The sequence below is a fragment of the Saccopteryx bilineata genome, chromosome 5 (genome assembly GCF_036850765.1).
Source record: "Saccopteryx bilineata isolate mSacBil1 chromosome 5, mSacBil1_pri_phased_curated, whole genome shotgun sequence".
Lineage (NCBI taxonomy): Eukaryota > Metazoa > Chordata > Mammalia > Chiroptera > Emballonuridae > Saccopteryx > Saccopteryx bilineata.
Genome location: NC_089494.1, coordinates 182,065,499 through 182,078,463, shown reverse-complemented (window position 1 = coordinate 182,078,463; position 12,965 = coordinate 182,065,499).

Here is a 12,965-nt window from a genome sequence, read left to right as displayed (position 1 = left end):
TCTCTCCCTGTTTCCAGCTTCAAAAAATAAAAAAATAAAAAAATAAATAAACAAACAAATAAATAAAAAAAAAGAAAAAATAAAAAAAGAACCCAAACTTGTCACTAACATTTGGTGACTTAGGACTGCAATTTTGCTGCTGGTTAGACGGGACTTGAGGCACCAGACGCAGGGGTAGATATCTCTCCTTAGGACCAGGCTGAGCAGCTGTGGAAGGAAGTCTCCCTGAGCCCCTCCTAGGGTGAGTAGATATGTGTGTCTCAGGACTGGAGAGTCCCAGGCAAGCTTTATTGAATTTTCTTAACTTGGTTTTGGGACTTCCACTGACTTAAATCTATTTTGGCAGTTTGGTTTTTGATTTGTTTCTTGGATTTCAGTGGCCACTGCAGCAGCTCTGCTGCCTACAGTCCTGAAGTCACATTCAGGCGCTGGGTTGCCCTAGTGGACAACACTTGGTCTACATTTTTCCTTCTTCTGCCTTCTCTTCTCCTTTCTTCTCTATCCTTCTTCATCATCTCATCCCTGAGGAAATGCTAGATATTTTCCTTATACTTAGTTCCACTTCATGTTGTGACTATTGTTTCTGTGACTGCCTGTACTTCTTAGACCCTAAGGCAGTGGTTCTCAAACTTTTTGAAGTCAGGGTGCATTTAAAATCCTACAAATAATTGTAGGTGCACTATATACAAATTTCTGAGAAATATGTCAAATATTAAAGAAAAAAATAAAGTCCAAGCGTGCTTTTATGATAATTAAATAAAATAAATACAACAAAATTAAATTTATTATGACATTAAAAAACACTTTTATGTTACATTTTTTTGAGTTATGCTTTTTAGAATTTGTAAAAATAAGGGGCTTATAAAATTTAAAAATGACAAAAATGTTATCTTTTTATATATATAGATACATTCTCAGTAAGTTTAGTAAATTCGGCAGGTTCCAGCACAAATGTGTTAAGTTTTTTCATTCTTGTGTTTATGAGAAACATGAGCCTGATGTGTCCTAGAGATTTTTTCAATGTTTGAGCATATATTTAAAAGGTAAACTCTCATTTCTTCATCAATACATTGAAGAATTCCTCTCTTTTTACTCTTAATTGTGTTCAGTGCAAAAAACCCCCACTATACATATCATCTTAACTTTACATCAAACAAAGGATAGAAGAAACTTGCCTCCAGTCTTTCCCGGAAACAAGGGGGGGTAGTGTAAACAATCCAGCGTCACAGCTTAACAGACTTTTGCAACCTAATCAGGCAAGTGAGGTGGGGGGTTGAGCAGACTGTCAGCCTACAGTCAATTCCCCACACCTCTGTCACCCCAAAATCTAAACTCCAAAAACCTTGTTGGTTTTTTGGTCCCCAACAGGCACATATTTCTCTGGAATACCATAAGGCGCACCTGGAAATCTTCTAGGGTGCACCAGTGTGCCCTGGCGTACACTTTGAAAACTACTGCCTTTAGGTAAATCAGGGTTCTTTTTTTAAAATCTTTTTTTGTTTTATTTGACATTTGTACCATCTTCAATGTGACCTAGAGGGTATGGGACACCTGTCCAATTCTTGGAAAAGAAGTGATCACAGAAATTTAAAACTTATTGGGGAATTAGCACTGGAAGGATAAACTGAAGCTTAACTCTTGGAAGATTTGACTTCTGTTTCTGTCTTAAATAATGTTTGCCAGGTCCTGCAGAATTACCTGTACTCTCAATGAAGAACCCTGGGGTAGGGACCTAGTATCCCTAAAAGTACTTCTCTGGGGTGCCTTTTAAACACTTAAGCTCCCATCCAATTAGATGGTTTTAAAAAGAAAAAAGATCATAGGCCATGACTGGTTATCTCAGTTGGTTAAGACAGTTGTCTGGATAGTGTGGCATTTCCTAAAAAAAAATTAAAAATGAAACTGTCATTTGACCCAGCTATTCCACTTTCAGGAATTTATCCTAAGAATATCAAATCACTGATTCAAAAGAAGATATGCACTCTCAATGTTTATTATAGCATTGTTTACAATAGCCAAGATATGGAAACAGCCCAAGTGTCCATTAGTGGACGAGTGAATTAAAAAGCTTTGGTATATATACACAATGGAATACTATGCGGTCATGAAAAAGAAGGAAATCTTACCTTTTGTGATGACATGGGTGGACCTGGAGATTATAATGCTAAGTATAATAAGCCAGGCAGAGAAAGACAAATATTATATGATCTCACTTATATGTGGAATCTAATGAACAAGGTGAACTGAGGAATAGAATAGAGGCAGAGATGGGGTTATGGGAAGCAGAGGGACAGCTGTCAGAGGGAAGGGGGATGAGAGAATGGGATCAGAGAAGGTGTAGGGATTAGTGAAATTATATGTACATAACACATAGATACAGATAACAGGACAGCAAATTCCAGAGGGAAGGGGAGAAGGAGCTAGGGGGAGGGGGGGCAAAAGGTGTGTAATGGGGGACACAGGGGTGGGGTGAGGGAGTTATATTGAGTGGAACACTTGAATCTATGTTAACACAATAAATTAAAATTAATAAAAAATTAAAATAAGAAAATAAAGAGCGTTGTCTGGAAACAACAAAGTTGCAGGTTCAATCCCTGGTCAGCGCACCCACGAGAAACAACCAAAAAACAAACAAACAAAAGACTATGGGACATGCCCTTTTAAGGTAGTAGTTACAAGGGCTACATAAAATTTAAATAATTCACTTAATGTACTCTTTTTTGGGGGGGCAGAGACAGAGAGAGTCAGAGAGAGGGACAGACAGACAGGAAGGGAGAGAGATGAGAAACATCAATTCTTCGTTGCGGCTTCTTAGTTGTTCATTGATTGATTTCTCATATGTGCCTTGACGGGGGGGCTACAGCAGACTGAGTGACCCTTTGCTCAAGCCAGCGACCTTAGGCTCAAGCTGGTGAGGCTTGCTCAAACCAGATGAGCCTGCACTCAAGCTGGCGACCTTGGGGTCTCGAACCTGGGTCCTCCACATCCCAGTTCGATGCTCTATCCACTGCACCACTGCCTGGTCAGGCACTTAATGTACTCTTAATAGCACCATCTTAGCCTCCTCAAGGGGACCTGGCAGAGGCGAGGGAGCAATCTAAGGCTAGCTCCTCCTCCCAGGGAAAGAGGGACCTGTGTCTTCTGCAGCCTCAGTCCACTCCCTATGCTCCCTCCCCTGCGCCTGCTGGCCCTTGTCTGTGATGCCTTCACCCATGAGTTTAAGAACCAGGCAGAAACCTAATTTATACCTTCAATGTCCTTTGCAAGGTGTACATAATTTGAAGGGGGCAGATTATGAGGGTGCATATCCCTTTCTCACTACAAGATCCAGAACAATGTAAAACTTACATAGTGTCTTATTCCAAAGATCCCCCAAAATTTAGAGATGAATTTCTTAGATTAAATGTCAATGTCTTACTAACTTGGAGAGACATAATGTTTATTCTAACTATATGTTGTAAAGATGATGAAAAGTACAGAATTTTAAATATTTTTTATTTTATTTTATTTTTATTGATTTTAGAGAGGAAGGAAGAGAGAGAGAGAGGAACATTCATCTGTTCTTGTATGTGCCCTGACTGGGGATTGAACTGGCAACCTCTGTGCTTTGCAACAACACTCCAACCAGCTGAGCTATCTGGCCAAGGTGAAAAATAAAAAAAAAAGCAGAAGGCAACACAAGAAATAGCTGATGAGAAAAACGTTGCTAATGCAAACAAACGTTTTGAGGAAGAAGCAGTCCCTCAGGTAGAGCCTGACTGGGCCCCTGATAAGCAAGCAGGAAAGGAAGCAATTGCCAATATAATCTCCTTGCACATCTAGAGGGATGGTTAAAAATTTTTTAAGACAATTAACTATAAATTTGAGAAATAACTCAGGGTGCAGAGGAGAACCCATCTGTCTTTTTAGAAAGGTTAACTGAGACCCTAAAAAATATAGTAAAACAGATATCGACTCCCCGAAGGGTCAGATAATATTAACTTATGCTCTCATCAAGCAAGTTGTTCCAGACATTAGAAAGAAAGTATAAAAATTGGAAGCTGGAGCTGAAATCCTGTTCCTAAGCTGATAAAAGAGGCTAATAGGGTTTTTCATAATCAAGATCTAGAAGAAGTGGTTAAAAGAGAGGAGAGGAATGTCCAAAAGGATGAGACTAAAGAAACAGACCCATATTTTGCAGACCCATTATTTTACATTTGCTCAAATGTAAAATAATGATTAAGATCATTATCTCCCCTCCCACCCAATAAGCTAGGCTTATTGGAGCAGTCACTGGCCCCACCGTCCACAAGGTGATTGGCAGGACATACCTGAAGTTTGAGTCTAAACAATATGCTTACTGCAAAGGAGAAGGTCACCAAAAAGGTGCATGTCCCAGCCTCTTGAACAACAACAACCAAAAATGTGGGAAAACCCCACACCAGAGAGACTGCTTTGCCTGTGAGCCTTCAGAATGATGATGCCCAATAGGCCTGGGAGCCCCTGCCTACACTGAAACACTTGTAACTTGTCTTGATCTGTGAGTAGAAATGGAGGTGGAAGTATCTCATTTTTTCTAGACAAGGCAGCTGCCTTCTCCATCTTCCCTTTCCAAATTGGGAAGTGCTCTCTTAATTACCGCTGTACTGTCTGCACAAACGGAGCACCCAAATTAGGTACTTTACCACTGCTTTCACTTGTTGAACAGGCAACTGGCAAGTACTCCATTCCTTTTTATTTGTGAAACGTTGCTCTGCTCCCATACTTGGAAAGACATACTCCACTAGCTAGGAACTCGAGTTCTCATAGATTCTAAAGGAACACAATTAGACTCTCAGCTTCTTTTTCTGGCAATAATGAAAGATCAACCAACTCTAAAAATTAACACTGAACCTCTCCCCTTCAGCTCAGATTTAGACTCCATTGTTTGGGACACTGATAAACCCGGGTCCTCTATAAATATGAAGTCCATAAAAACTGACTTAAAGCCAGATATAAATTATCCTTACCAAAAACAAAACCCTATAAAGAAAGAGGTGTTAGAGAGCCATATTACATGTTACAAAAGCTCGTAGATCCTTGTTCCCTTTGTAACACCCCCATCCTGCCTACTGGAAAGCCCGACAGAACTTATCTGTTTGTCCAAGATCTCAGGACAGTAAATAATGTAGTATTTGTCAAACCCTTATCCAGCCGCCTTAATCCCTACTTCCTTGACACCCAACCATGAAATATAACATAATTGTTTAGGAATAATCAACAAAGTTATTTATCAAGACCTAACCTCCAAGAGACTCTTTTAGAAGATCTTAATAAAATATGGTTCACTGATGAGAACAGCATCATAGAAATGAAAAGTAGGAAGGCTGGACATGCTACTGTTAACCACACCAAACCTTAGAAACCCAACTTCTGCTTCTGGGAATGTTGGCCCAAAAGGCTGAACTAATTGCCCTAATTAGAACCCTTGAACTGGAAAATGGCTAAAAGATTAATATTTCCACTGACTCCAAATATGTCTTCCTTATTTTACATGCCCATGCTGCAATTTGGAAAGAGGTCTATTAAATGCTAGAAATTCTAGCATTAAATATCAAGACCTCATCCTTTGACTATTAGAAGCTGTTAAGAAACCAAAAGAAATAGCTGTTATACATCGCAAGGGACATCAAAGAGAAAACTCAGAAATTGCTAAGGGAAACTCTTGAGCTGATGGAGGAGCAAAAGCTGTAGCTAGACAACTTGAGAGTTGGAGAAACATATCTCCGACTCCGGCCTCCCCTTTTCCTCACAGTGGGGCTCAGCCTGATTACCTACCTCTAGATCATAAACTTGCAAAGAACTATAACTTAAAATTAAATGAATTGGGATTGGACACTTCTGAACAAGGCCAAATGTTGATCCCAAAGACTCAACTATAGAAAATTCTTAAGGAGTTATACAAAAGCACACTATGATCAGGAGACCCTATTTAAAATTTTAAGGCCTCTCATTTACAACCCTGAATTATTTTCAACCATAAGGCAAGTTGTCATGGTCTGCAAGGTCTTTCTTAAACACAACTTAAGAATTGCTACCCCCCACCATGCATTCCTCCCGTGTAAACTGGAGGAACATATCCAGGATAAAAATGGCAGATTGATTTCATGTCCATGCCTCCCTGCAAGGGATCCAGATATCTTTTTTTGTTTGTTTATTTTTTTGTTACAGAGACAGAGAGAGAGAGAGACAGAAAGCGGGACAGATAGGCAAGAAGGGAGAGAGATGAGAAACACCAATTCTTCATTGCGGTACCTTAGTCTCCTTAGTTGTTCATTGATTGTTTTCTCATATGTGCCTTGACCGAGGGGGTGGGTTGGCGACTACAGCAGAGTGAGTGATCCCTTGCTCAAGTCAGTGACCTTGGACTCAAGCCAGCAACCTTGGGCTTCAAGTCAGTGATTTTGGGCTCAAGCCAGCAACCCCATGATCAAGCTGGTGAGGCTGTGCTTAAGCCAGATGAGCCCACGCTCAAGCCAACAACCTCAGGGTTTCGAACCTGGGTCCTTTGCATACCAGTCCAACGTTCTATTCAATGTGCCACCGCCTGGTCAGGCCCAAATATCCTTTTGTCTCTATAGATACTTTTACTCAATGGGTAGAAGCCTACCCATCCAGAACTGAAAAAGCAACAGAAGCTTGCAAAAGTTTACTGAAGGAAGTCATCATTAGACTTAGACTACCATAGTCCCTCCAGAGTGACAACAGGCCTTCTTTTATAGTTATAAATTACTCAAAGGTTCACTACTTCTCTAAGAATTAAATACAAGCTGCATTCCTCTTGGAGACCCCCTCTTCTGGAAAAAAGAAAGGGTGAACCAAACCCTAAAGTGAACTCTTTCTAAACTTTGCCAAGACTATAAATGGCTTGACATGTTACCTATAGCTTTAATTTGGGTTAAGGCTGCACAGAGGTCTTTTCTAAAATTAGCTCTTTTGAAATGACATATGGAAGACCCTTCAGAACCTCTGACCTCTTATTTGATTTTGATGCTCAGTAATAATTAAAATATATCATTAATGTAGTAAATTTTAACAATCCTTGAGAGAACGGGGGAAAAGAATCTCCTTGCTCCTCATCAGGATAGCCCCTTCTCAATGAACTCCGGAGAACAGGTTTCAATAAAACATTGGCAAGAAGACGAGCCTGAGGCTCAATTAAAGGAAAAACGGGAAGGACGTCTTTCCATGTAATTCTAGCCACTCCCACTGCAATCAAGGTACAGGACTCCACTGAAAAAGCCAAAGCAAGTCCGGTTTCCTACACTTGTGAGCCAGTAAAGGATCTCACATGTCTCTTCAAGAAAACCACCCTGACAACAGATGAGTACCTATTGCGCATGCACTTTTATAGAGATTATAGGACTCATCTTGCTCATCTGTCTCTATACTCACATTTGTCCTGCTCGTGGCTAGTTTATCCCACTCCTAGGGCCTCTCCCAACCATTCTTCTGCTATTAATCTCCGGCCCTTGCATTTTGCAATGCCTAGTTAATGCATTTCATCTAGATTACTACAATATCAAACCAAATTAATGGTAATACAAGGATGAAGACCAAACATAGGAACAGAATCTTATATAAGCTTAGGTCACAAGAGAGATTTTTACTCACTGAGGCAGGCCAACGTCACTTCTCAGCAGGGAGTGGCTATTGCAGAAGAGACCTCCATCCACTAAAGAATTATAAGTATATAATCTCGCAGGGGAAAATGAAATAGGTAGAATAAAATGTTCCCCAAAATTGCTTCATTGAGTCAAGCTTTGCCAGAACAAATTGTTCCATCAAGTCAAGGCCTGCCAGAACTATGGCAGTTATCAACAGGTAGGTACAAAACAAAGGTCCAGGAACTAAGCTGACTTGTTTTGTTTTTCAGATCTAAAGCCAAGCCATAGGAGACAAACTCAATATCTGATTGGGGAAGTCCCTTCCCGCATCCCATTATAAATCTTGCACAATCCCTGGATGCCTAGCTTTACTGATGCGTACCCAGACTTCAGTAGGACCCCAGTGTTCCTGAAAAGGAAAAAGCCAGCCAACGTACTTCAACTGGTTAACCCCAGCAACTTCTGTGCTTCTGAGGAATAAAAACTCCTAATCACTACATTGGGTTCGCAGAACCTTGGACCTTATCTCAGTGTTCTTCCCCTCTGTTAAGCTGCAATAAATCTGCCTTTGCTTTTATCTGTGGCCCTGATCTAAATTTTTTTTTTTTTATATCAGGGAACAAGAACCCAAACTCATTGGTAACAAAACTATTTATGAAAGGATTCCAGGAGCTCACAAGCAGGTCCTGAGGCTGCCTCCTGGCAGGTGCGGTGGGAGCTCTGTGAGCTGCTGGGGCAGCTGCCCACGCTGGTCTCTCCAGGCCTTCCAGGATCTCCAGTGAGGGGTCACTGGGTCACCCCACAGGCCTGGCAGCCAAGGAGATCAGGAGGCCTCCTCACAGTATGAATTTCTACAATTTGGAAGATTCTAAATCCCTGTAGTTCATGACTACCGAGAGAAATTGTAAGGGTGGGAGGAGCAGCCCTGCCGTACCTCAACACCTTTCCTCTCGAGGTCTATTCTGCAGGCCACGTAGTTTAAAATGCGTGGTGGAGGACTAGAAAGATTTCACAGGTGGGCTAGGGCAGGGACACTTTGAAATGTTTCTTCACACAAAAGGGTCTCGTTAGGGCTGTATGGGTTATATCCTAGGCATATACTGTACATAAATAAGACAACCAGGTGACATTTAGGATTTGACTTACCGTTACTATTAGTGCAGCAACTGGACATGTGGTAGGCAGTGAGAGGGTGAAACGAGCGGGCGTGATGAATGTATAGCTTCAGGCTTATGCATTAAAGATGGTAGGACTCACTCTTGCTTAGCTCCTTGGAGACCGAGAGCACCAGGTTTTTCCACCTGGTCCTGAAGCAGCCCCCAGGACTGTATGGATCAACCCTCATCCCATTTATTTGATAGTAAAGAAATACTGAGATACCACCTACCACACACACACACCACAATGTAGTCTCTCTATCTTCCCATTGTTACATGGGGACACCACAGTCATAGCACCCAAAAACTCAAAGGATGATAGGCAGGGTCCTTTGCCTTGACAGAGTTGTATGCACACTGCATGCATGTCCCTGCGTTTTCAGAAGAGCATTGCCACAGCCACTCCCAACCCCTACCCCACCCCAAGAGACTCCTCCTTACTTACCCAAGCACGTGTTCCCGCCAGGAAAAGGAGACCAGCTCTTTAATGTTCCACAAGCCCATTTAACAAATAGAAAAACCAAAAATAGGTCCATGTTAGACTCCTATCACAGGCCCTTTTTGTTATGTGGTCCGCTGCTGAACCCAAAAAGGACCTGAGGCACCTGCATCCGGGACAAGGAGCAGGTGCTGTGCTCCCACCGTGACCGGGACAAAGGGGCCTCTTCAGCTCTCCCGAGACCAGTGCCATGTCAACCGACAGCACTGCAGCCACTCTGAAACACTCCTTTTATTACTACTGAAATTTAAATGACTCCAGTTCTACACAGTTGTAAGGAAGTTGACCACAAGATTTTCTTAACTTCCACACCGTGGCTAGGGTGCACCCAGGCTCAGGGAAGGCCCTTCTTTCAAAGGTTCTCTGGCTATAGGCTTTGATTTTCACTTTGGTAATACTTGTTAAAACTGAACAAAGGGTGTCCTGGAAATATCTACCATCTTTCTGAACTTTGGGTACATGAAAACTGAGTGAATCATTAACAGATTAACCACTAAATGTTAATGGTTAGTGATGAAAATACTTATGTTCTTGATTCTCCCTAAAATTAGATTGTGGATGCAAAGTTCAGCAGATTAACCAGCCAATGCTAGCTGTGAAAGAGACTGCAAGCTCAGTATGTTACCTAACATTGAGCCTGTAATAGCCATAGAGCTCTGACAACTCAATGTGGTTTTTACATCTTCCCAGAAAGGGGTCAAAAGGTACCAACTTCCAGTTATCAAATAAATCTGGGGAACATAATGTGCATCATGCTGACTATAGTAAATAATACTGTATTGCCTATTTGGAAGTTGCAAAGAGAGTAAATCTTAAAAGTTCTCATCTCGAGAAAAGCATTGTGACTATGTGTGGTGACAGATGGTAACTAGACTGATGGTGATGATCATTTTGCAATATATACAAATGTCAAATAAAAAATTATAAAAAAGTGTCTTACATAATAGAATGTCTGAAGCAGATATCGAAAGTAGTGCCATAAAAAATACATAAAATTCCAACCTTCATTTACAAACAGCAAGGTTTGTTGTTTTTTTTTTATAATTTTTTATTTTTTGTATTTTTCTGAAGCTGGAAAGTCAGACAGACTCCCACATGCGCCCGACCGGGATCCACCCGGCACACCCACCAGGGGGCGATGCTCTGCCCACCAGGGGGCGATGCTCTGCCCCTCTGGGGCATCACTCTTCCGCGACCAGAGCCACTCTAGTGCCTGGGGCAGAGGCCAAGGAGCCATCCCCAGCGCCTGGGCCAACTTTGTTCCAATGGAGCCTTGGCTGCGGGAGGGGAAGAGAGAGACAGAGAGGAAGGAGAGGGGGAGGGGTGGAGAAGCAGATGGGTGCTTCTCCTGTGTGCCCTGGCCAGGAATCGAACCCAGGACTTCTGCATGCCAGGCTGACGCTCTACCACTGAGCCAACTGGCCAGGGCCCAAACAGCAAGGTTTTATATTCCCATTTTTCAGAGAAAAAAGACTGGATGAAATGAGAAGACAGACCCAGCTATACAACCAGTGGTGGGAGGAGTTGAGAAGTTGTATATCCAAATGTCCTGTTAAAGACCTAGATGTGTTTCAGAGATTAGTGAGTTACTGCGGTAGAGAAAACTGGTCTTTTTGTTTCAGGACAGGACACAAATTTTCTCTTTTTAAGCAGTGCATTATTCTATAGATCTGAAGAAATAAATTCATATGTGAGTGTATAATACCTTCATATTATAAAAGACATGGTGGTCACAAAGTCAATTGCAAATTTCATGTTGGTTTTAATTCTACTACAGAACATTTGTTTATCAAATATTAAGATTCACTTGTTTTGGCCCTGGTCAGTTGGCTCAGCGGTAGAGCATTGGCCCTGCGTGTGAAGTCCCAAGTTCAATTCCAGGTCAGGGCATACAGCAGGGGCAACCATCTGCTTCTCTACCCCTCTCCCCATCTCTCTTTCTCTCTCTCTCTCTCTCTTTCCCTCCCACCATGGCTGGAATGGTTCCAGCAAAATTGACCCCGGGCACTGGGAATGACTCTATTAGCCTCACCTCAGGCACTGAAATAGCTCATTGCTGAGCAAGGGAGCAGTGCCCCAGATGTGCAGAGCATCGCCTGAAAGGGGACTTGTTGGGTAGATCCTGGTTGGGGTGTATGTGGGAGTCTGTCTCTGCATCTCCTCTCTCACTAAATAAAAAAAAAAGATTCACTTTTTTGGATCTTGATATTAGAGGGTCCTGAAGCTTTGAGATGTGGGTAAAAGGGACAAAGACATGGTTGTATATTAAACAAACATGTCCTTTTTCTTGATAAGACTGCAGAGGTGAGATAAAAAGTCAATTACTCTTACTTTTGGTTGGGCTGTGGTAAACATAGTATTTTAGGCTGCCATCAGAAACTGGGAGACAATGTGAGGTTTTAATTAATGATCATACCAACCTCCAGTTGGTATATAAGAAAAAGACCTAGCGTCAGGTCAATCAGTCTTTGGTTGATGGCCCCTCTTTATCCATTCCATGTCTTGGTTATTGTAAATAATGTTGCAGCGAACATAGTGGTGTATATATCTTGAACCACTCAGGGGTTCTGGGTGATGACATAACGCACAGTATAAAATTCATACATAACTACAGTTGGCCCTTAGCATGCAGGGATTCACAAAGGTGAGGTTGACCCTTGAAGAATGAGGTTTTCATTGCCTGGGTCAATTGAAAAAAAATTTGTGTGTGAATGGACCCTGGCAGTTCAGAACTGTGTTGTTCAAGAGCCTACTACTTCAAAGGGAGTCATTTATTTTCTAATATTATGGAGACTTAGGCAAAAAGCACTGTGCTAGGTAGTGGGGAGAAACTGAGAATGAGGCATATGTCTGTGCTTGTGACACTCTGCCTTCCCCCAGACCCAGTCTCTGCCCTGCTCTCTGCCCTGGGGCTGTCCCCCCCTTCATCCCCGAACACCGGGCCACCCTGGCTTCTGGATTCTGGCTGGGCAGAGTCAAAGAAGCCCCCAGCAGAAGACCAGAGGACAGCAGGAGAGAGAGGTCAGGGGGTTTACTCCCCGTCCTCCTCATTGCCCACCTGGTCAGGCAGTGACTGTTTCTTCTGCTGAGGCCACAGCTCCTGTCAGGAGGCCCCTCTGCCACGGCTCCCACTCCTGCTAGATTCCGATAGCTCTCCCTCACCCTGGACCCTCAGGCCCAGGAGCAATCCCAGTTTCCCACTGTAGTGAGACCTCACATAGGTGCTTCCTCACTCCTTGGAGTCCCTAATCCTGCTGACACCTCTAAAAAACCCTTATTTAAACTTTTTTCAATTAAACCCTAATTTGATTAAGTCTGCTGTTCTCTGCTAGAAGCCTGCCTGATACAGGTCCTGCCTTCCGGTTGCTCACCAGACAAGCCCAGAAGCTGGGACAGCTCAGGAGGGAGCAGAACTGTGATGGATGCTAGGTTCCGGTTTGCTGGGTTAGAAGTCCACCAACATAAGAAACAAAGAAAAGAATATAAAATAAAAATTATCACAACCACCAAAGCAAACACTTAGGGGTTACCAAACTAAACCATTTTTCAGCCTACATTTATTTATTTGTTTGTTTAATTTACTTAGAAATATTACAGATGAGGAATAGTATAGGAGAACTGAAAATAGAAGAGTGATATCAATTCAGTTAGGTTAAAAACTAATAAATGGACAAAATAAAAACT